Source organism: Felis catus, chromosome A1, assembly GCF_018350175.1.
Source record: "Felis catus isolate Fca126 chromosome A1, F.catus_Fca126_mat1.0, whole genome shotgun sequence".
In the NCBI taxonomy this organism is placed as follows: domain Eukaryota; kingdom Metazoa; phylum Chordata; class Mammalia; order Carnivora; family Felidae; genus Felis; species Felis catus.
This window is the reverse complement of record NC_058368.1, coordinates 51,629,969-51,654,420: the sequence shown is the minus strand read 5'-3', so window position 1 is coordinate 51,654,420 and position 24,452 is coordinate 51,629,969. Positions and strand designations below refer to the sequence as shown.

The 24,452-nt window shown below is 38.7% G+C and overlaps 1 protein-coding gene and 1 long non-coding RNA gene across 6 annotated transcripts in view; one reads left to right on the top strand and one right to left on the bottom strand.

Annotated features, from left to right (window-relative positions):
- SCEL (sciellin) overlaps positions 1-24,452 on the bottom strand; it is a 320,878-nt gene that overhangs the window by 161,123 nt on the left and 135,303 nt on the right. For all 5 annotated transcript variants that reach the window (XM_045054657.1, XM_019828151.3, XM_019828143.2 and 2 more), the window contains 2 exons: positions 13,757-13,860; positions 2,303-2,577 (listed from right to left, as the gene is read on the bottom strand). The gene's annotated coding sequence lies outside the window, so the exon portion shown is untranslated. The remainder of the gene's footprint in view (positions 1-2,302; positions 2,578-13,756; positions 13,861-24,452) is intronic.
- Positions 608-3,966, top strand: LOC109498704. Its single transcript, XR_002155558.3, has 3 exons — positions 608-757; positions 3,082-3,146; positions 3,857-3,966. It is a non-coding gene; the product is annotated as an uncharacterized LOC109498704 (long non-coding RNA).

Sequence of the window (24,452 nt, the reverse complement as noted above, 5' to 3'; positions counted from 1 at the left end):
AAGGATTCCAGAAGTCGTTTTCCCTTAAATCGAGTGGCACAGACAAAAGCAGTTTGCTCTTCAAAAAACGAGTATTCTTAAACTATTGCATTCATTGATGGAGGCTGCACAGACGTGGGTTAATTTACTTAACATTTCAATGGTTTGGGGTTTTCAAACTGTAGCAAAGATGAAGCAAAATAGAGATTAAAATTCATCATTATTCTCTTGTTTTTTCAAACACGAAAGCATCACATCCTTAAAGGACAATTCCCAGCACACAGGTTTTTATTTGAGACACGATAAAGAAACAAAACGACAAACTCTCTTTTTGAAACCTATGATTCAAAACAGCCACTAGAGGACAGTCAAACCACTGGGATGTTGCAAGGCAAGCCCATAGATCAGTAGCTTCAAAAGAAAAGATTTTAAACGCAGTTGATTGTTTAGAGAGAGACGGGCAGAGAGACAGAGAACAAAATACCTTCTTGATCACATTAATGTAACGTTAATGAGAAACAACAGTAAAAATGTGGCACAAGCCTGCCAAGATTTTTACTGGCATACATTTCCATAACAGTGTGATGACAAGCAGTGCCTTCTGCCCCATGCCTTGGGGACAAGAGTTGTAGGATGGTGATTCAGCACATATGATGTAATGAGGTCAATTCTCCAACACACTCTGCTGTCAAACACTGCCTCCAAAGGAGCAGAAGATCAAGGATACTTACTACCCAAAACACAAATCTCTGGCATCTGCCTAATGGAACACTCGCAGGTAAGCTACATGGTAGGTCATTCACCGTGTGTGTGTTTTTAATATAAGTCATGTTGTTTTAGATTCCAATGCTGGAATTATTACTTTTTTAAAAAAAAATTCCCATGGCTCTACTTAACCCACGCTATTTGTGGGAGGTGAAGAAGAGATGACTCACAAGATTGCTAAAACCTCATGAAAATGCAGATAAAATGGTGACAGACACTGAAGCACTCAGCTCTTATTCTTTAAAAATCTTCCCAAAAAGAGAATTGGGATAGGAGTGAGGAAAGCACGAAGAAAAATTAATCCTATGCATTATGTAGATTCCCAGACCTTAAAGCTAAAAGGTGTTTTAAGGTCCTTGGCATCTGATATTTTCCATTATTTCCACTCTATAATTTTTCTCTTAGCCATTTTAAAGTAGAAGAATGTGTATACTGTGATGTCACATTCAAGAAGCTTTGAAATCAGCTACTGCTGAATTACCCATGGAAATGTGGCTATAGATTCAGTCTGCAATTGTCAAAGGGAACTAAAGAATCTTGGAGGCATAAGAGAAATGAATATAGACAGAAGTCAGGGTCAACACATTTTGATTTCCTGAAGCAGAGCTGGGCCAACCAGTATGGGAATTTCCTTGAACATCACCCTGGTTCCTTGGAGGAAAAGGCTCTAGGTACTTTGAGCTGACACAAAGGGAAATAACTACATCCTTGTTCCTTCAGAGTGAGAGACTAATCCTAACTTGTCGACAGTAAAAGGGAGCACGTGTGATACGTAGGTCTCAGATACTTAGACCTCCGACCATTTGTCTGAAATATAGCTGTGATTAATTTATTGAACAATTTGGCTTACATTTTTGTAGGTAATACTTATTTTTCATACGAATGCACTGAAAAACAAGTCATTTAGCCTAACATAAGACATCTTATAATGGGTCTTCTGACCACGTTTTATTCAAATCTCCCCTCTAATGATTTATGTGTTCCTGGGTTTGCCTTTCCATCTCATGAACCAGATTCACACAGGGGCAGTAGAATCAGGCATGCCTTAAATATTTGGCTACTTGGGTTCACTGGAGTGATTCTACTTACCCCGAGAGACAGGGGAATTTGAATTAGTGATTTCTAAGATTCCTGAACAGCCTTCATACACTGCAGTGGTTTTGAGTACCAAATTTATATATCTGGCTCCACTGCACACCTAGCCTATAACTAGGTAAATTTCAGGACAGATTGTAAAATAAATTAGACATATACAAAGGTAAATGGTCGGACCTAAAGTGCCTGCAAGTTTGACATTTTTAAGCCTAGTTCAAATATACAGATTCCTCTCTGAAACCTCCCCAGTCTCACCAGGAGAGAGGTGTACCGTACAGTTCCTAACTATATCTTTCAGATAGCCCTGTCTGTCTTATATTATAGTTGCTGTCCATTCCTAAAAAGCAGGGTTGTGTCTCACACATCACTCAATTGTCCAGATTGTCTTGTACATCTGTAATTCAATAAATGTTGACGGGATGAAAGAGATAGCAAGGGAGAAGGTAAAAGAGATGCGACTCACCCAACACATCTCCCTGGGCACTTCCCTTTTAAGGCAATCGAATCTTCCATCCAGAGGCAAGGCCCAGGGCTTCCAGAGAAGGCTCTCCACTTTGTTCCCAGGTGTCAGTGCTGCCTCAGGCCATGCCTTCCAGACACAGGAGCTGGTTAGCCTCCTTTGTGAAGGATACTCAACCTTGAGGTTCTTGAACTGCTGGGCAAGCTTAATTGATACACCTCAAAAGGATGTATTGACTGGGTAGTGTCTCACATAGCATTTCTCACATTGGAGTTGCTCTGTACAAGAGGAAGGAAAGAATGATTATGTGGAAAGACATTAAGCTCTAGTTTCCTGAATATCAACAGAATTTTCAAAATCAAATCTGCCAGACTGCTAGTGTAGGCCACTTGTTGTTCTGCTCTGAGCCCTTCCTGTCCCTTCCATCCTCACACCCAGTGATGCCATTTGAATGAGTCACAAAGCTCGTATAAAGGTTGACTGTTTTGGGAAGAAGTTGGGCTCTTTGTTCTTTAATCTGGTTTGGAGCTGTTTCTACTTATTCACTCCAGGCTCTGCTCTTCTTCCCAAACCTCCTCCAGGTATTGGTGTTTGTGAAATTGTTTGTTCTTTCATTATTTTTAACATGTGCTCCACCAGAAGCCCATAGTACTCCTGCACCAGGAGCTAATGCTGATAGGCAGAGGGTTAAGCTGGTATAACTAAAAGAAAAGAAAAATAATTAAGCCTGAAGCCAATGCAAATACTGAAATAAAATTCTGCATGTTTATTTTTTTTCACAGTTGGGAGAAAAATCTCAAAATTTATTGGGCTCAACTGTTTAACAAAACAGCATTGAAATGTAAAAGTAAGTGTGCATGTATTAAGTATGATTTTTCCTCCCCCATCCCTCCTTTCTTTTTCAATTTTTCATTTGTTCATTCATTCTTTCATGATAACACATGTAAGCAGATAAAACAAGGGGGATTTTCTTCTTTTGAAGATATGAAAAATGAGAGAAATGGAAAGGGGTCAAATATCCTGCATAAATGGCAAAAATGTGACTGAATTGTCTTCAGTGGATACTATAATATTCCTAATTGTTTTGTCATGGAAACATTTAATATATTGGCAGTGTCACAATTCTGGCATAGCAACCATATGTTTTTAATCTTCAATATAATTTCATACATTTGATTTCATTTCCTTAACTCTGTATGTCAAAATGTAATGGTTTCCCAATAGTAAGATTCTTTGCGAACTTTGTATATACCCTTTATGGTAGCCATATTTTAACTAACATTTTAGTTAGTCATTTGATTAATAGAAGCAGACACTCCCTCATGGCATCTGTGCCAGCAATGAGTTAGTTGTTCACCAAATGATTTTTCCTTTCTTTCCAACTACACTTCTTGGTGTCAAGGTATGGCCACTTTTCCAATTGGATGTAGCCTTGCAACTGGGTGTTGGTAAATGGGATATGAATAGAATGGACAGTATATGAATAGTCATATACTACTTCCAAGCCTCATATACACTTTCTCTCTTTTTTCCCACTGCACCCATTGAATGGAGAAGTCTAAGGATCAAGAAAAGGATCTGAATGTGGAGAAACGGGAACCCTCTTGCACTATTGGTTGGAATGCAAACTGGTGCAGCCACTCTGGAAAATAGTAGGGAGGTTCCTCAGAAAGTTAAAAATAGAACTACCCTACAACCCAGCAATTGCACTACTAGGTATTTACCCAAATGATACAAAAATACAGATTGGAAGGGGTACATGCACCTGGATGTTTATAGCAGCAGCATCAACAATAGCCAAACAATGGAAAGAGCCCAAATGTCCACTGACTGATGAATGGATACAGAAGATATGGTATATATATATATATATATATATATATATATATATATATATACACACATATATATATACATGGAATATTATATATATGGAATATTATATATGGAATATATATATGGAATAATCCATATATATGGAATATTATTCAGCCATCAAAAAGAATGAAACTTTGCCATTTGCAATGATGTAGTTGGAGCTAGAGTGTATCATGTTAAGCAAAATAAGCCAGTCAGAGAAAGACAAATACCTAATGATTTCACTCATATGTGGAATTTAAGAAATAAAAACAGATGAACATATGGAAAGGGGGAAAAAGAAAGAGGGAAATAAACCATAAGAGACGTTTAACCATAGAGAACAAACTGAGGGTTGATGGAGGGTCGGTGGGTGGGGCCTGGGCTAAATGCATGATGGACATTAAAGAGGGCACTTGTCATGTTGAGCACTGGGTGCTATATGTAAGTGATGAATCACTAAATTCTACTCCTGAAAACAATATCACACTGTATGTTAACTAATTAGAATTTAAATAAAAATTTAAAGAAAGAAAAGAAAAGGATCTAAAGCCTACATTGCTATTTGGAGGACACCTGCCTGGTAAAGCCAGCCAGCCAGGCTAAGGTTGTAATATGAGTGACAAATTTTTATTTTGGATTTTCAATCCAAATTCTCAACTTTCAAATTTTGGCATTCTGTGTTGTAACAGTTGGCCTGTCCCCACTAATACAACAGTCTGAGAAAATTGATGAAAGATCTTCATGGATGTGAGCTGGAATGGGAAAATCAAGCTACTGGGAATTGGTGTGAATACAGAGACTTTCTGTTTTCTCTCTCTCTGTGTCATTCACTCATGAAGCACCAGACTAACAAGATAGCCAAGGCAACGATACTGTGAATATTTAATTCAAAAAACATTTAGTAAGCAAAATTATGTGCCAGAAACCAACACGGTCTTCTTTTAGTTAACCACTAGATGGAAGTGGCAAATGGTTCTTATGAAAAGGATAGAGAGCCAGAAAACAACACAGCTCAATAAGACAATTAACTACAGGCTTCCACAGGGAGAAATAAACCAGGCATGAAGAAATGGGGGAGAAAGGGAAGAGGACACCAGAAGAAGGTAGGAAGCAGAGCTTAGAGAGATTCCTTGAAGTATTCCAGAGGATTTTCAGGGGAATCTGAGGTCCTGCCCAGCGATGGGGAGGAAACAGAAACAAGCACCAATCTTGGATCTGATGCCTTCAGCCTTCTATTCACCCTTCCCCATCTTCTCTAATCTTTCCTCATAAATCTTATTTTCTAACCATGTAATTATCATTGCATTCCCTTTTCTCTCTTTTAAAACAGATAGGCTGTTTCTTGGCTTTATGTAGGCAATTTCCATTTAGTCTCCTAAACTGTATTCAAGATAAAAGACTAACCAGAAGAAGCACCTCTCCATATTTTCCCAGGCCATGCTCCACAGTTATACCTCATGGCACTCTCCAGGTATCTGGTGGGAATCTTGAAGGGACTGCCACACCAATCAAGCAATAGCAATTCCTGCACCCCTTCCTGCAATGGTGAAACACAGACCACCATGTAGAGCCCTGGATTTCTATGCAATACTTTTGGTAGGATATGAAAAAAAAAACAAATCCTGCCTTAATTGTTGTGATTCTCTGTAGTTGGCTGCCACTGAGCAAGGTTGAGCAATCTATTTCTCTGAAGGGAACACCCATTTTTCTGGGAAAATTTAGGCACATTCCTTCCTAGAAGAGAAGGGAAAGACTAAGTGGCCTTTGGCAGAATTTTAAGACCTGTCTAAAAAAATGACATTTCACAATGATGACATGGTGTGGCAGGGAAAATCTTGATTTGACATTGCCCATTGCCTCCAAAAGAGTCACGATACTTTTGCACATAAATCATTTTACCCAAAGATGCTTATTTTGGTAATAGCCTCACTTGTAGAGCCAGGTAAATCAGCCTGTTCAAGGCTTCCCAGGGAATACTGTAGGCTTAGAACTGGTGCTTTTGTTCAGGAAATAACTAGACAGAGGCTAGAATCGTAATGTTATCCCTTTTGAGTCAAAGGGCCTTGAGCAGGCCAGATAATTCTGCCCTCAGCATCTTTATCTGTGAAATGGCAGTAGGGCGCTGGACCTTGACCCCTTCCCCTTAACTCCTGTGATTCTTCTCATTCTCCCCTGGAGGTCAAGGTGGGTTCTCTTTGTGTCCATCCTCACCCTCAGTGGAGAGGGGTCTTTTAGCACAATATTCAGAACTTTCCTGACCTCCCAATCTGAAGTAAATATTCAGTTCTCCACCACATTGCTCTGGTTTATTTCCTCCATAGATTCATCATAACCTGAAATTATCTTTTAAAGAAATTATCTTATTTCTTTAAGCTTATTTATTTCTTTATTTCTTTATTCATTTATTTGAGAGAGAGCAAGAGAGAGCACACGCATGTGGGGGAGGGGCACAGAGAAGCTCTTCACTCCCCATCAAGCCCCACACAGGGCTGATTTCACAACCCTGAGATCATGATCTGAGCTGAAATTAAGAGTCGGACGTTTAACAGACTGAGCCACCCAGGCACCCCTGAAATTATCTTTTTAAAATAATTTGCTGGTTCACTCACTAAGCCTTTGCACTCCCTCATCCATGCACACACATTAGACCATAAACCCCATGTCTGTTTGTTTACCACCATATAGTACAGTACCTAGCACACAACAGTCATTTCATTAAGTGAGTAAGTCCAAGATGCACTATGTGAACTGATCGAGATTAGCTTCTGTTGGACTTTATGGATGCTTCCCAAGAATGGGGGATACAATGCAAAGAGAACTCATCAGTGTAGGTCAAAGTAGTACAATGATATAGTCAGCACTGAAGGAGAGGGCAGAGAATGATGTGGGAATGAGGAGGAGACCAAGGGAAGAAGGAACTCCATGAGTTCCTCCTGAGAACAAAGTTGGCAGTGACTGGAAGACAAGTAAGGGGAGCAGTATAGAAACATCTGCACTTTCCTCTGAACTCCGAGGATATTTCTAGTAGATGTGAGTAACCTGGAGTCATTCTCACTGGACTTCTAGCCATTTAGATTCTAATGACGTGTTTGTTATAACTGCGATATTTTTTCGTAGTGCTGTTGTAAGGCTTAAAGTGGGCTAATGTATGTAACATCACAGTGTCTCTGTATCCTGTATCCAGTGTATCATGGTACCCTGATACAGAGTAAGCATTGGCCTCAACTCCTTCAATCCCTTCTTTCCAAGGCATCTTCAGCATTTTTTTCTCTCTCCTCATTAGTCCCCATCAATATTCAGGCATGCGCTCATAGCTCCTATCTTTTGAATAATCCCTTTGCCCCTGCATCTATCTCTATTTGTCTCTGTTTCTCTGTGTCTCCCTCAAAACTAAGCTTCTGGAGAAAAACAAAAACAAAAACAAACAAACAGACAAACAAAAACTCACCCCACCCTATCACCAATTGACCTACCCAATTTGGTTATGGAAACTGCTCTCACAAAAGGCATAACTCACTTGTCAAAAACGAAGAGCCATTCAGATCCCTTCTCTCCTACTTCTTCACAGCATTCAACATTCTTGAGCACTTGCTTCTTAAATCCCGTTCTCCTGTATTTTTACATTTTTTTTTTATTTTAGTTGGGGGAGGGACAGAGGGATAGAGAAAGAGAGAGATGGGGGGTGGGGGGGGGGGTGGAATCAAGCAGGCTCCAAGCTCAGCATGGAGCCCAACATGGGGCTCAATCCCGTGACCCTGGGATCATGACCTAAGCCGAAATCAAGAGTTAGATGCCCAACTGACTGAGCCACCCAGGAGCCCCTGGATTTTTTGATGCCACCGTCACCAGGTTCCTCTCCTACCAGTCTGGCCACCCCTTCTCACTCCCCATTGTTGCCTTTTCCTCTTCCACCTGATTTTTAAATGTTGAAATTCCTCAACAAGGCTGAAGGTCAGTTTTTGAACTTCTTCTCTGTCTTCATTCTTTAAGTATCCTCATCTGTTCCTATGCTTTAAATCTATCTGTATTACAACTCTCAAATTAATAGCCTCCAGATTTATATCTCAGCTCCAGATCTGTGTATCCAAATGTCTACTTGACATGTCCACTTGGATATCATACAGACATCACAAACTTAACGTGTCTAAGACATAACTCTTGCTCTCCCCTCACCCCGGCCCCAACCAACACACTCCTATTCCAATCTTCTTCTTCTTGGCAAATGACACCTCCATTCATCCAGAAAATAGCAAGCCTCTCCCTCAACTGCTGTGGCCAATCCATTACTAAGTCCTGCCAGTCTTCTCTCTAGATTAACTTTTGATTCTCTTTCTTTTCATCTCCATTTCCTTCACTCCGTTCTTTCCTTCTTTTCATCTCTCACCTGAAATGTTTTTTTCTTCCAATTTGCACAATTCCAATTCATTCTTAGAATTCGTATTATATCGTAGAATAATTTAAAAATTAAATTTGATTATATCACTCGTCAGCAAATAGAAATACGTTTGTCTTTTCCATGGCCCATTCAGAATAATCTAGCCTCTGCTGCTTCTAAATCTTCATCTCATCTTAGTTTCTTATCCCTTGCCATGCCCTAAGCATATGGTCTTTTCCTACCCTTCCTGTTTGCCAAGATTTTTCCTACCCCTGTACCTATGCACAACCTGTTTCCTCTAGATGGGCTATTTTCCCCATCCCCTTCACCTGCTACTCCTTGTAACTCTTCAGGTTTTCATTCAAATACTCCCTGATCCACCAACCTAAATTGGACCTTCCCCCATTTTTTCCTGAACTCTGTTCTTTTCTTTCATACCATCTAATACAATTTGTAATTATATACCTGTACATGTGATTATCTGTAATATATATCTATAATTATATAAATCACATATTTAATATGTACATGATATATTGTATACAATAATATATAATATATATATATCTGATATATATAAATATATATAACATGCAGATACACAGATAGACAGAGATATGTCTATAATTATATAGCTGTGCATGTGATTGTTTCCCCAACTAGACAGCAGGGATTATACATGTTTTCCTTGCTATTGTATATCCCACCCCAGCGCAGTGCCTGTCACAGTATGCATACAATAAATATTTGTTTCATGAAAGAATATCATTACTTAGTAGTAGTAACACAAATATTTATATAGTATAGACCTAAATCCCTTTTCTGAGTCCCTTATAGTCAGAGGTGTTTGGGAATTCAGAAATGCTCTGATTTTTGTGCACATTATCACATTATGGAACACTCCTGGCAGGCTCTAGAGCAGCATGTGTAGTCAAACATTAATATTTCCACTGTTCAATGTACAAATATTTATAATAAGTAGAACTAGTTAAAACTCTAAATAGCTACATCAGGTCAGCTCCAATAATACCATCAATGAAGTTGTAAAAACAAAGTCTGAGTTTTCAGAAGAGTTTGGATTTGGGGAATTGCCCATGAAAGACTGAGGAACTATCTTTGCCATGATATCTGGGTTTCATAGGAAGTGCCCACAGAAGAGCTCACTTTCGCCATGTGAAAAAGCACTTGACATTTACTCAGACTGACCCAAAATAAATTCAAACCATTCATGAGGAAATAACTGACTCCAAATAGACTCCAATCACACAGACTTTCCACCATGAAATTCATTGTCACTGACATAACCATCTCCTGGGAGCACTTGAAACTCTACATTTTGCAGTTGATTTGGGAGAAAAAGATAATTATAAGGAATGTTGTCCAAAGCCAGGGTCACTGCTGCCCAAGATGTATTTAACGATACAAGTTCTGCCTCACCTGTCCTTGCCCCTGCTGCCACTCATGACTTAACAGGACTTCTCTGCTAATAACTTTCCTGAAACTTCCAAGTGTGTTTGTGCTTACATTACAAATGCTTTCACCTTTAAATTCAGTACAAAATTACAGGTTATTGGTTATTCTTTGTAAAGGTTATTTTACTCTAAATTAGTTTGTCTATAAAAGAATTAAGAATTTATGAAAGGCGCGCCTGGGTGGCTCAGTTGATTAAGTGTCTGGCTTCGGCTCAGATCATCATCTCACGGTTTGTGAGTTTGAGCCCCACATCAAGGCTCCATGCTGAAAGTGTGGAGCCTGCTTGGGATTCTCTCTCATTCTTTTTCTCTCTGCCCCCTCCCCACTTGCACTTTCTCTCACTCTCAAAAAATAAATTCTAAAAAAAACATTAAAAAAAGAATTTATGAAAAATTTCTATCAAAACTTAACAACAAACTCATCATTAAAAAGGTCTTATTGGGGCGCCTGGGTGGCGCAGTCGGTTGAGCGTCCGACTTCAGCCAGGTCACGATCTCGCGGTCCGTGAGTTCGAGCCCCGCGTCGGGCTCTGGGCTGACGGCTCAGAGACTGGAGCCTGTTTCCGATTCTGTGTCTCCCTCTCTCTCTGCCCCTCCCCCGTTCATGCTCTGTCTCTCTCTGTCCCAAAAATAAATAAAAGTTGAAAAAAAAGTTTTTTTTAATTAAAAAAAAGGTCTTATTTAGGGGAGCACCTGCATGGCTCAGTCAGTTAAGCATCCAACTTCAGCTCAGGTCATGATCTCATGGTTTGTGAGTTCAAGCCCCACGAGTTCAAGCCCTGTGAGTTCAAGCCCCACATCAGGCTCTGTGCAGATAGCTCAGAGCCTGGAGTCTGCTTCAGTTCTGTGTCTCATTTTCTCTCTGCCCCTCCTCCCAGTTGTGCTCTGTCTCTCAAAAATAAATAAATGTTAAAAAAAAAAAACTTTTTTTTTTTAAAAAAAGGTCCTATTTAAGAGGAAAAATTCAAGGTGCTTATATTCTGTCAAAAATATGTCTAGGTGCTTGGTGTCCTCTTTTATCTTTCACCACCAGCCTAGGGTGGGGGTAAGTCCTATTCTAAAACAAATATCATGCACGTTTTTGGATGAGAAATTGAATTTTAAAACACTTGATAGATTATTATAACTTTACTTTTAAAAAATGGAAAAATCATTCTCACTTTTGTACTATTGGCGTGAAACTTTGACAAATAAAGGTATTCATGAGAGCTATTATAACAAAATAAATAGAAAAATAAACAACTTTTCAGGCATTATTAGCTTACTTTAAGCACCCTAAAAATGTAAAAGAACATTAAAATTTGGTCAAATATTCATAGGGGAACAAGAAGCATATCATCAATAACTGGGGTTCCCAGTTAAAATAAGAAAATATTTTATAAGCATCTTTTACTTGATGCCAAAATGTCCATTTTAAAATGTGTTCACTAAGTAGACATGGTATTATCACATCTTTTATATAAACTGTCATATGTATAATTTTCCAAAAGGCAACTTGCCAATATGGTAGCATTATTTTTCATTTGCTGTCCATATTTGTAGTTGTAAAACACATGGAAGATGCAACTTAAATATAATTCTAATTTTATCTGAATTCAGAGCCACAAAGATTGTCTCAGAGCTGATGGCTACCAAAAGAGACATCCTAAAATGAGGCAAAAAGCCATTGGCGACATTTTATTCACGCTTAAAGCAGTAGAGACACAGAATTTTGGAGAAACAGGACTTACGCCCCTCTTAAACTAGGACAAGGGGTAAACATGAAAATGCAGTTGAAGTCATTAAAAATTTTTTTTTTCTTAAACAATTTTTTGACTTGGATAAAAGAGACATAACATAAAATTTCTACTTTAACCACGTTTAAGTTTACAGCGCAATAGCTTCAGGACGTTCACATTGTTGTGTAACCCTCACCACCGTCCATCTGCAGAACTTGTTCGTCTTCCTAAACTGACACTCTGTACTCATTAAACACCAGCTCCCCAATCGCCACTCCTCCAGCCCTTCTACTAGAACCACCATTCTACTTTCTGTCTCTATGAATCGGACTATCCTAGGTACTTTGCCTAAGTGAAATCATACAACGTCTGTCCTTTTGTGACTGGCTTATTTCACTTAGCATAATGTCCTCAAGGTTCACCCATGTTGTAGAATGTGTCAGAGTTTCTTTCCTTTTTAAGGCTGAATAATATTCCACGTTTGTATAGATCACATTTGTTCCTTCATTCATCTGTTGATGGACATTTGCGTTACTTCTGCCTTTTGGCCATTGTGAATTATGCCACCTAAGCTCTTTTTTTAAAACACATAAAATATGGGCTAGAAAAATTTCCCAACAAGATAAAACCGACACTCTTTCTTTAAGAGAAGTCCATTTAGTCAGGGAAGAAACTCCACTTTTTTCAGTGATACTACAATTACCTTTCAAAAGTTAAGCATTGTTTCAGTAGATGAAAAGTAAACGGTCCTCTTAACTACCTTCCCTCCAAATCACGAAGCTCAGTTTTAGAACTTATGTAATATACAGATTGTAAGAAAACACTCTCCTGTTGTTATCAGATTTGTGCCATTGAAAAGTGGCAAGCATTGGCCAAATTCACTAAGTTAGTAACAAGAACAGAGAAAAAATCCTCGTCTCCTAATTTTCCAAGGAGTTAAATTTACAACTCTGTGAGTACATGTAAGCTTCAGAATCACAACAGTCCAAATACTAGGTAGATTCTAGGATGAATTTAGGTCTATCTTAACCACCACATAAGGAGGTTTATCATGAAGACTTCGCCTTATGGTCTATTATAATGAAGTTTTGAAAGACAAACTCCCCAAAATTTCTCATAAAAGGTATAATATGGAAGACACCTTACAGATTATCTTGGGCAATCCCTTACATCAGGCCAAGAAGCAGTACTTTCCTATCCTTGCCAGTTGCTTTAAATCATTTTAGGAATAAAGAGAGATGAATTAGTAACATGCTGTGTGTTACGAATGTCTTCCTTTTGTGTCTAAAAGTAAGATTCTAGCATAATTTGATGATTTTCAAGGCAGCATACTAGTGTTTTAATTTCATATTTTCAGGCTGCAGAGCCGGAGTACCATGAATTTGTGTTTCCTTGAAAGAATCCAAACCTTTCATCTCAGAGACTGCTATTAAAGTGGATGTGTTTATCAAAGGCCAGATCTGTTGATAGCTCTCCTGATTGAATGCTTCTTGGAGATGAACTTTTCAAATGGGAGGATCATCACACAGCTCAGTAATACATACAATTACCTTCCCACAAATCTAGCGCTGTTTCTTAGATGAAAATTATACTGCCTTTCTCACATTCGCCTTTCCTCTTAATCACTGTCTTAAGGTTGCCACTCAATGCGATTTCATCATGAAGGAATAGAGGAATAACTTTGGGGTTTCATATTAAAAAGAAATCATAATAAAAACTCCACTGTTGCTACTAAATTTGTGCCACTCAAAGGTGACAGCCTTGTCATCTGTTTAAAAATTTTGTGCTCAGTCTCTCAAACAATGTCACATAAAAAGTCAGCTACAGGGAAAAAAATTCATTTCCCTTTTTGTCGAATAAAGGATTCAATCATTGTAGTGAAAGCTGAACAGCGATTTCTTGCTTTAAAGGGGAGAAAGTTCTCTCTTTACAATTCTAAACTTAAAAAACCAATAAATTAGGAAAATTATTATCTATAATTGCAAACAAGTTCTTTTTTTTCATACACGGTTTCATTGAGCCTATATGTTACCTTTGGGATCTTGCATGAGCTCATTTCATTGACAGAACATAAATTGTACCCAGAAAACCAAAAGCAGAGGCATCTCAAAAACAGGGTTCTCAGAGCTTCCAGTCCTGCAACACAGGGGAGAGCATAAAGAGTATGAAAATAAATGCTGCTGATACATAGATAGACACATCGATACATAGATAGATAGGGAGAAATCAGCACTTATTTTCACATTTTTTGTTATTTTCTTCTCCTTTTTTTCTATTTTTGAATTTTTTTATTTGCGTATAGTTGACACAGTGTCACGTTAGTTTCAGATGTACAGCACAGCAATTCAACTTCTCTAGATGTTATGCCATGCTCACCACAAGTGTAGGTACCATCTCTACCCATACAACGCTGTTACAATACCATTGACTATATTCTCTGTGCTGTGTCTTTTATTCCCATGTCATATTTATTCCATAACTGGAGGCCCACTTGTTTGCACCCATTTTGCCCATTCCCCCTATCCTCTTCCCCTGAGAAAGACAAATATCATATGACTTCACTCAGGTGGAATCTAAAAAACAAAACACATATTTATAGCAGCGCTATCAATAATAGCCAGGTTATGGAAAGAGCCCAAATGTCTATCGACAGATGAATGGATAAAGAAGATGTGATATTGTGAGATATATATATATATATATATATATATATATATGTGTGTGTGTGTGTGTGTGTGTGTGTATCTATGTGTATATATTTATGTGTATATATGTGTGTGTGTGTGTATATATATATATATATATACATATATATATATTTATATATAAACCAACACTCCTCAAGCAACCCTCAGTTTGTTCTCTGTATTTAAGAGTCTCTTATGGTTTGCCACCCAGTTTTTATTTTTGTTTCCCTTATTTGTGTGTGTGTGTGTGTGTGTGTGTGTATGTGTGTGTGTGTGTGTGTGTGTGTGTGTGTGTATATATATATATATATATATATATATATATATATATATATTACTTGGTGATCAAGAAGAATGAAATCTTGCTGTTTGCAGCAACATGGCTGGAACTAGAGTGTATTATGTTAAGTGAAATTAGTCAGTCAGACAAAGACAAATACCATATGACTTCAATCATATGTGGAATTTAAGAAACAAAACAGATGAACATAGGGGAAGGGAAACAAAACTAAGAGAAAACAGAGAAGGAGGCAAACCATAAGAGACTCTTAAAGGTAGAGAACAAATGGAGGGTTGCTGGAAGGGTGTTGGTGGGGGATGGGCATTAAGGAGGGCACTTGCTGAGATGAGCACTGGGTGTTATATGTAAATTCTACTTCTGAAACCATTGTTACACGATATGTTAACTAACTCGGATTTAAATTAAAAAATTTAAAAAATAAAAATAAAATTTAAAAGCAAAAGACAATAACAAAGATAAAAATTAAAAACACATTAATAAATAAAAGCAGAATCAGATCCTATAAATGCAAAGAACAAACTTACGGCTGCCCATTTCCACATTGTTTCATGCTCTCCCCTGCATATATGGAGAGAGAGAGAACCATATATAGAACATATTCGTGTAAGACACACACGCGCACCTGCCAGGTTGGTATACACAGACACACTTCCCGCTTATCAACTGTGCTTGCCAGAGGCCACACCATTCCATGGTTCCTGCATGGAATCATCTCTACGCTCTTCCATGGCGATGGTTATAACACTGCTTCATGAAAGGTCACTCCTCACTTTACTCGTGCGCCCTCTTCTTAATGTTGTCACAGTTACCCAACAATGCATAGTTTAAACAAACAAAAAACAAATAAATAAACAAGCCAGTGAGGCCTGGCAATCCCATTTCCCATTTACGAATTAGACGAAGAAGGCTTTCTTCCTAAGAGCTGGTCTAGAGCAGCCAGCTGGCTTGCATTTTAAAAGGCAGTTTCAGCATGTGCTCTTGTGTTAGCATCTAAGCAGTTTCTTATTTGGCAACATTTCTTGAATATCCACACTAAAGGGAAACAAAGGAAAACTTCAGACATTTCCCTGGATGAACATACATCCTAGTTAGTTTTCTGAGCATTTATTGAGCAGCAGAAACTTTACATATGTGTGTGAACATTACTAAAATAAATCTGAAAGGTAAATATGAAAGGGCGGACCTACGTGGGCCGACTCCATCTTGTTCTCTGTCCTCCACCTTGACCACACCTCCTCCCCTTGAGTAACTTCCGCATCAAAACACACCCCGCGACCTGCCTAACAGGACTCCGACCCTTCCCCAGCCAATCGGCCGAAGCCACGACCCTTCCCCAGCCAATGGCTGAGGCCACAGCCATTACCTCACCAACTGCCCCTAGGCCCCAATAAAACCTTTGTCCTTTTGAAACTCTCTCTCTTTCTCCGGTATCTCACCGCTGCGTTGGTGCAGGTAGGGGATTGAGCTCGAGCTAGCGCGAATAAAGGCTCTTTCGCTTTTGCATCGGACTCGGCTCCCTGGTGGTCTTTGGGGATCACGAATTCTGGGCATAACAAATATTATCCTGATTTCTCCAATAAAATAAAATGAAAAGGAGAAACTGTATATCTTAACAAAACCCAAACTCCAATCAACTATTTCAACGTGTATTGTAATCGCTAACCTCCTTTGTTCCATATACAAATTTAAGGAAGTGACATTTACCTCCATTTCCCAATGAAATACCTTTGCTTGCAATGTTTAAAGTCTGAATGTCCTCTACTAACAAAATTTGAATCACCATTATTTAATTTTCTAGTACGAATCTTGCTCCCACAGGCTGCTAATTCTCTCTTCTGTGCATGATCTCTTTCTCCTAGTAAACTATGGATTCTTCAAGGACAGGAGTGACATTTTATTTCTATGAACACAGGGACTGGCAGACTATATGATGTTTATTGACGCTTTACTGTATCTTATAAATCACCTCAGTAGAATAATGATAATTATATCATTGCTGTCATTACAGGCCATGCTTTTGTATTTCCAAGAAATATTTCCAATATATATATTTCCAAGAAAATATAATAGACCTTTCCTCTAATCTTTTTTGGGGAAAAAAGAAAATGAAGCACTAAAACAGAAGGACAAAAGTTGGGAAATATTATAGCACACAAAACAGTATTCATATGCCATTACTAAAATGAGCCAGTGTGTGAAACTATTTGTAAAAGTGCCAAAATATAAGGTGACATTTTGCAGAGTCTAGCTCATTTTTAGCTAGATATGTATTACCTGCCTACATGCACACATAAAGAATTCATTCTGGTCTATAATGCAATATACTCTTCTATGAAAATATTACATCAGGTACTGTTCTACTGGACTTAGGGCAGAGAAGATCAGCAAGCATTTGGGCCAAGATTTGGAGATTCAGAGTCTAGGTTAGATGCAGCTACCATTTCAACCTGGTTTTTTAAGAGCCCAGTAGGTCTATAATAAGCAGAATAACATTCCCCCAACCCCACCCAATATATTCACATCTTAATCCCTGGAATGTGGGAATATATTGTTTCACATGGCAAAAGTGATTTTTTTTTTGTAATTTTTTTTAATGTTTTTATTTATTTTTGAGACAGAGGGAGACAGAGCATGAACAGGGGAAGGGCAGAGAGAGAGGGAGGCACAGAATCCGAAGCAGGCTCCAGGCTCTGAGCTGTCAGCACAGAGCCCGACGCAGGGCCTGAACCCACAAACCGTGAGATCACGACCTGAGCCGAAGTCGGACGCTTAACCGACTGAGCCACCCAGGCGCCCCATCACATGGCAAAAGTGATTTCTAAGACAGGATTAAATCAAGGATCTGGAGCTGGGGAGATCATCCTGGCCTATCTCGGTGGGCCCAATGTAATCACAAGGTCCTTCTAAGTGAAAAGAGGGAGGCAAGAGTGAAAGAGTCAGAGAAGGGGCTTTGATGAGGGAAATAAAGTCAGTAAAGAGCATGAAAGACCTGACTGGCCACGCTGGCTTTGACAGTGAGCAGCCACCACTGAAGGAGTGCAAGGTGGCCTGTAGACGTGGGGAAAGACAAGGAGCAGTTCTCTCCTAGAGTCTCTAAAAGGAACACAGGAACACAGCCCTGATGACACATTGATTTTAGCCCAATGAGGCCATTCCAGTCTTCTGACCTCCAGAAATATAGACAATAAAATTATATTGCTTTAAGTCACTAAATTTGTGGTTATAGCAGCGACAAGAACCTAATACAAGGTCACTAAGGCCTCAGAACTCTGGTCCTAATATTCAATAATCACATTGCAATTTTCACATGGAAAGAATTACCGCACAATTCATACCCGAAGGAAGACGATGTGGAATGGAAGGAAGGAAGGAAGGAAGGAAGGAAGGAAGGAAGGAAGGAAGGAAGGAAGGAAGGAAGGAAGGATCTACTTCAGCAAGTTCACAAAAAAACTCTAGGGTTTCACAAAAATTCAAAATTTGGGGCATTTTGTAGAACTGTGCTACTGAGAGGAGAAATGTTATGAAGCAGACAAGTTGAGAAAATCCAGGCAAGACAATGAGCTTGGGTCTCCCAAGGACAAAGAGAAAATGGAAAGAACTTCAAATTAATGAATAAAAAACATGATTGGATGTTTTTGAACATTGTGGATGGGAAAAACCAAGCTAGAGAGCATATTCTCATGTGCCCTTGATGGAGGAGTCTCATTATGTGCACAGGGCACTGCCTGGGCAGTGGAGAGCACAAGGGAAATACACCTGCTCATTGAGTGCATGAAGGCCTGCTGCTCAGGGCTGGGGCCAAATTCTTCCTCCCAGAGGCAAAAGCTGTTTTCTGATCTAATAAATAGTACCCCCTGGTGAGCCCTAGAGACAAGGAGGGCTCCAGTCCATTCCAGTTTGAGTGAGCACAGAGAAGGCAAGCAGAGTTAAGATTAATAGCTTAGTCAGCGCTTCTTCAGTACTCCAACCTTCACCCTAGCAACACTCACTCAGAGCCAGCTTGGGGCTCAGAGCCAGGAAAGTCAGATCTTCATTCCCTGTGGCAAATTCAAGCAAGGAGATAAGCAGTGTTGCAACACTGTACAGACTTAGAAGAAAGACAAATGGGGGACTGTTACTTGTATCTCGTGACTTTGGCTAGACCAAACTTTTTAAGCACATTTTTAAAAATTGGGATTATTCTGAGTGCAGGCTAAGGAAATTTTATGAAGTGAACAAAATGTTTTTGATTCTCTCACACCACTTCTTGGCGTCTTCTGCCCTCTTGCCTTGCTCAGCTCAGAGAGGCTCTCCCTGCACTATGCTTCTTGTGTCAAATCTTATTGCTAAAGGTCGCCCCTCCTCAGGAGTAAGGGCTCCATTAATTCCCAGCTGTTTGGAAATGCTCTGCCCCCCAACTCCCCCACTGGGCTGTAACTGTTAACAGCCTAAAATGTTCCTCCTCAGGGTATCCTGCCCTTTAATGTGGAGTGCATGGAGACCTTTCTGTGGTCTCAAGAAATGCAACTTAGCACACAAGATTTTCACCCAAAAGGCTTCCAATCAGCTGCAGTCTTATTGTAAATTTGATAATGGCCACTCCTCTGGAAGTCCTGTCCACGTGAATGTGACACTCCAAGAGCCAGACAGAATCATAGCATGCAGAGATCAAATCCTGTGCTCCAAGATTATCTCCATTGGCTTGCAAATTAACAGGATGATTGGAGGAAGTGCAAACTGCTCTAGTGTTTTTTTTTTTTCCTGTATACAAGGTTCAATTTTGGAAGATCCAACAAATGCACCCAAAGGTGCATCATGCTTTTGTAAAGTTAATACTTCCCTGCTTGCAAAGATGTTCTTTTGTCCTTGGAAAGGAGTCTAATTGAATTTCATTGGATTATGAACAGATCTCCCAAGGATATTATTTTTAGTCTCCTTTGGAGACTTCAGTATATTCTACAACAGAACCACCAAACGCTTAATAGATTGCATGCAGATTTCCTTGTTGTTGTTTTGTTTTGTTTTTAGAAAGTGATACTGTTTTCAAAAAGATACAAACTTGTAAATGCTGCTGCAACATATAATGTTATGCTGATCCAAGACATACCAATTAATAGGAAATTCACTTTGGGTAATAATTCCTGTAATATAAACAGTATCATCTTCCTTATAGCCATTAGTATAGCAATGGCCCATGTGGTCTGAGGCTGACTCTCCAAGCCCTGGGAAGAGATTCGTTAGTGAAATAGGGTTGTTTAGGTTTGTCAATATATCTAAGGTGGTTACATAGTAATCATTTTTATGACTGCAAGCACTAGAAAGACTATTTTAAAATCACAACTGGGGAAAGATAAAAATACAGACTGTTATCAATGTGGTTGTGACCTGTCATTTTAGAACTATCCTTTTGTTGGTTGCCACTAGCAACAAGCAGATCAAGCTGAAGAAATTTTAATCAAATAAATATTGCTCTTTACCTCCCTGATCATATACTCTGTTGCACTGAAAAGTAGGCAAGTTGAATAGAAATCAATAATCTGAGATATGAATACCTTGGATGGGACTTTTATGTATCTTAAGACAACAGTCATCAGTCATAAAGATTAGATTCTTAGAGCTATGAAAAATAACCTCCATTGAGCTCAGGAGCATCTTTTTGCTCTGCAGCATATGGGACAGTAAGATTGGCTTCTCTAGCCCTCATAAACAGCGGCAGAGATAAAATTAAATACACAGTATTTGAACCAGAAATTGATCTGAGCTCTAACATTGCTGACTGCAATCCTGAGGTTGTTTTTTCTTTTCTTTTTTTTCTTTTAAGTAAACTCTACACCCAGTGTGGGGCTTGAACTCATGACCCGGAGATCAAGAGTCATATGCTCTACTGACTAAGCCAGCCAGGCACCCCCTGAGGGTTTTGATAATTAGAATACAGTGAAAATAGAAGGCACTTTGAAAGAAAACCTTAATAACAGAAAGTCTTAAGAGTACAAAAGTGATATAACTGAAGCTACTCTTAACTGAGCATTAATTATGCCATGCACTGTGCTAAATGTTTACATAACTCATTTAATCATTACATGTCTACAGATACAATCTTCTTTTCCTTTTTTTACACATTGCGAAATAGAAACTCAAAGAGGTTAAATAATTAGCCTAAACTCAGATGGCCAATGAATGGCAAAAGAGAGTAAGTCTTGTTCTATGCTTCAAAAGCCTTGCTCCCTCCCATCTGCCATGCCGGCTCTCTGAATATGCAAACACTACTAGTCACTCACAGCTTATTGTATTACAGGTCAAGGAGGGGAGGACACAGACAGTCTCTATGTGCCAGCACTTTACATACATTATTTCCTCTAAAGCACACTGTAACCTTGTGGAGTAGGCATTAAAAATATTGACATTCAAACCCCTCAAGGGACACAGTCAAGATTACAGAAATACTAGTATTTGAACCACATCTGTCTGAGTCAGACATATTCTTTCAGCTCTCTCCATCCCACCTCTACAAAGTGGAGCCCTTAAATAATGCCGGTATTTGAGGCTTGAACAAAAATCATTTTAGGTGAGGCTGTTTTACTGACTGTAGTTATGCTTCAGAGAATAATATCAGTACTGTGGCATAGCCAAATCCATATATATCACAAGTTTCTGGATAGCAATGTTCTATATTTTCTAGTTTTTAGTTGAGGTCACAAATCTCCTTTAAACACTTCGGGCGGGGGTGTTTGTTTGTTTTGACTTGCAAAGAAAAAAAAAAGAAAGGAAAGGGAAGAAAGAAAGAAAGAAAGAAAGAAAGAAAGAAAGAAAGAAAGAAAGAAAGAAAGAAAGAAAGGAGGGAGGAAAGAAAGGAGGGAGGAAAGAAAGGAGGGAGGGAGGACATGATGAAGCAAAATAATGTTATGGTGAAATGAAATAATAAAATGCAATTGTTTATGCATAAATAACCTATTCAACTTTTATTGAGTCTTATGAATGTCACTTAAGAAAAGAAACTAAACAAAAAATCCAAATTCAAATAGAAACTAACACCATTCATTGATCAAATTGTCATTTTCCATAGACCAAATTGTAACTTACACTCTTACAAATGTAAATTCGCAAATACCATGAAAAATGTACATGGCATTTGTAAGTTTTAACAGCATGTTAAGTGGAAACGAGAATATGTATCCCTCTCTTCTGGACAGTACTCTCCTGGAGACCCTGTAATTAGACCAAATCCAGCCCTGAGGGCTCCCTGTCTTGAATGGAATCTACATTAATTTGCATATTGCTGTGACCCAGCAGAGGTAATAGTGAGAAATCAGGAAGAGGCCTTGTCAAGAGTGCTGAATGCAAAGAAAGAAATTGGAGGCATAGAAAAGTGGCAGACACTTCCTTTATTTTGAGCAAGATAAGATTATACTCATATTTTAAATTTCAAAATGCTGTTAAAAAATAACACATGCCTCACAACACTATGGTAGAACAACAGTGACCAGGTGTTTTTTTTACAAAGACCTGATGACATTCTGTCCCTTGGACCAATCATCCTTCCATTGGCATCCCCAGACCACTCAGCTTCTTCCACTCTGAGTCGTGGCTTTGCTAAATTTCTCTATTTTTTTCTTTAATTCCACTGATTTCTAGTCTTTATTATTCTTTCCCTCTATTTTAACCTTCCTTTGCTGTTTGTTTTCAAACTTCTTTTTTTTTTGTCTATTTATTTGTTTATTTATTTTGAGAGAGCAAGAGAGAGAGAGAGAGAGAGAGAGAGCAAGGGAGGGGCAGCGAGAGAGGGAGACAGACAATCCCAAGAAGGCTCCATGCTGTCAGCACAGAGCCCAACGTGGGACTTGATCTCATGAACCATGAGATCATGACCCGAGCCAAAATCAACAGTCACTTAACCGACTAAGCCACCCAGGCACCCCTTATTTTCAACTTTCTTAAGATGGAACCTTAGATCATTGATTTTAGACCTTTCTTCTTTCCTTAAATAAGCATTTTAAGGATTAAGTTTCTAAGTGCTGCTTGTGCTACATCCCACAAATTGTGATATGTTGTCATTTTGTTATCATTTAGTTTGAAATATTTTCCCATTTATCTTATTCTTCCTTTGATCCACAGATTACTAAAAGTTGTTCAGTTTCCAAAATTTGAGGTTTTTTATTTCCAGTTTGTTAGGTTTAGAAAACGTACTTTGTATGGTTTTAATCCTCTCAGATTTATTGAGGCTTATTTTATAGCCTAGCATTATCATCATGTACATTTTTAAAGAATACATACTTTGCAGCTGCTGGGTATAGGGTTCTATAAATATCAGTTACATTCTGATTGTTCACGTCATCTATGTTCTTACTGAGTCCTTTGTCTAGTTGTTTTCTCAATTAGTGAGAGAGAAGTACTGAAATCTCCAGATCTGATTGTGGAATTGTCTACTTCTCCCTCTGATTCTATTGATTTTGTTTCATGTGTTTGGAGGCTCTATAATGAGTCATTGTGGTATAGTGGAATATAAATATTTGGGCTTTGTCTTTGGTTCCTGGCACAGAACTCCTAAAACCTCTGGAATTCCCTATCTTCTTTATGCTTATGAGATGACCCGTAAGAGGGACCTAGATAGCTTTGGGATCGGGGCTGGTCGCCAGAAAAGCCACCCAAGTGATTAGAGACAGACAGGGAACCTGGAGATTGAGATTGATCACCAACGGCCAATGATTTAATCAATTATGCTTACATAATAAAATTGTCATTTAAAAACTCTAAAAGACTGGGTTTGGGGAACTTCTAGGTTGGTGACTTCATCAGGGGGCTAGGAGGGTGGTGTGCCCAGAGAGGCATGTAAGTTTTGCATACCTTCCCCCTATACCTTGCCCTAGACATTGCTTCCATTTGTCTGTGCTAGAGTTGTATCCTATGTAATGAACCCTTAATTGTAAACTGCTTTCCTGAGTACTGGGATTCATTTGAGTGAATTACTGAATCTGAGGGAAGGCTGTGCGAACCCCAGACCCTGTCGTCAGTATAGCAGCTTCTGGAGGTCTCCCATTTGTGGCAGGTATCTGAAGTGAGTGCAAACTGTGGGACTCAGACCTTAATTTGTGGGGTCTGCACTAAGTCCAGGTAGTCTCAGAATTCAGTCGAATTGAACTGTAGGACACCTACTTGGTGTCAGAGAATTGGAGAATTAGTTGGTGTCAGGGGAAAAAACTATACAGGCATATAAATATCTATAATTGTTAGGGTTTCTTGTTGAATTGAATTTTTTCTAATTATGAAGTATTCCTATTTATCTCTAATAATACTCTTTGTCCTGTAGTCTCTTTTATATGACACTTGTATGTATATCTTTCTATATCCTTATACTTAAAGTGGATCTCTTGTAGACAATACACAATTGGATCTGGCTTTTCTTTTTAATCCATTTGACCTTCTCTGTGTCCATTACTGTCTAGTAGAACTTTCTATGATGATGGAAATGTTCCACATCAGCACAATCCAATATGATAGCCACACATGGCTATTAAGCACTTGAAATATGACTGGTGTAACTAAAAAACTGAATTTTTAATTATATTTCATTTTCATCAATTTAAATTTCAATAGCCTCATGTGGTAGTGGTAGTCATATTACACAAGGCAGGTTTAGTTTATTAATTTTTAAGGTAATTGCTGATATGGTTGGATATGGGTCTACCATTTTGCTTATTTTCTGTTTTGTGTTCCTCTTGGACAATTTCTGCTGGTCTATCTCCAAGTTGTGTGACACTTTACTT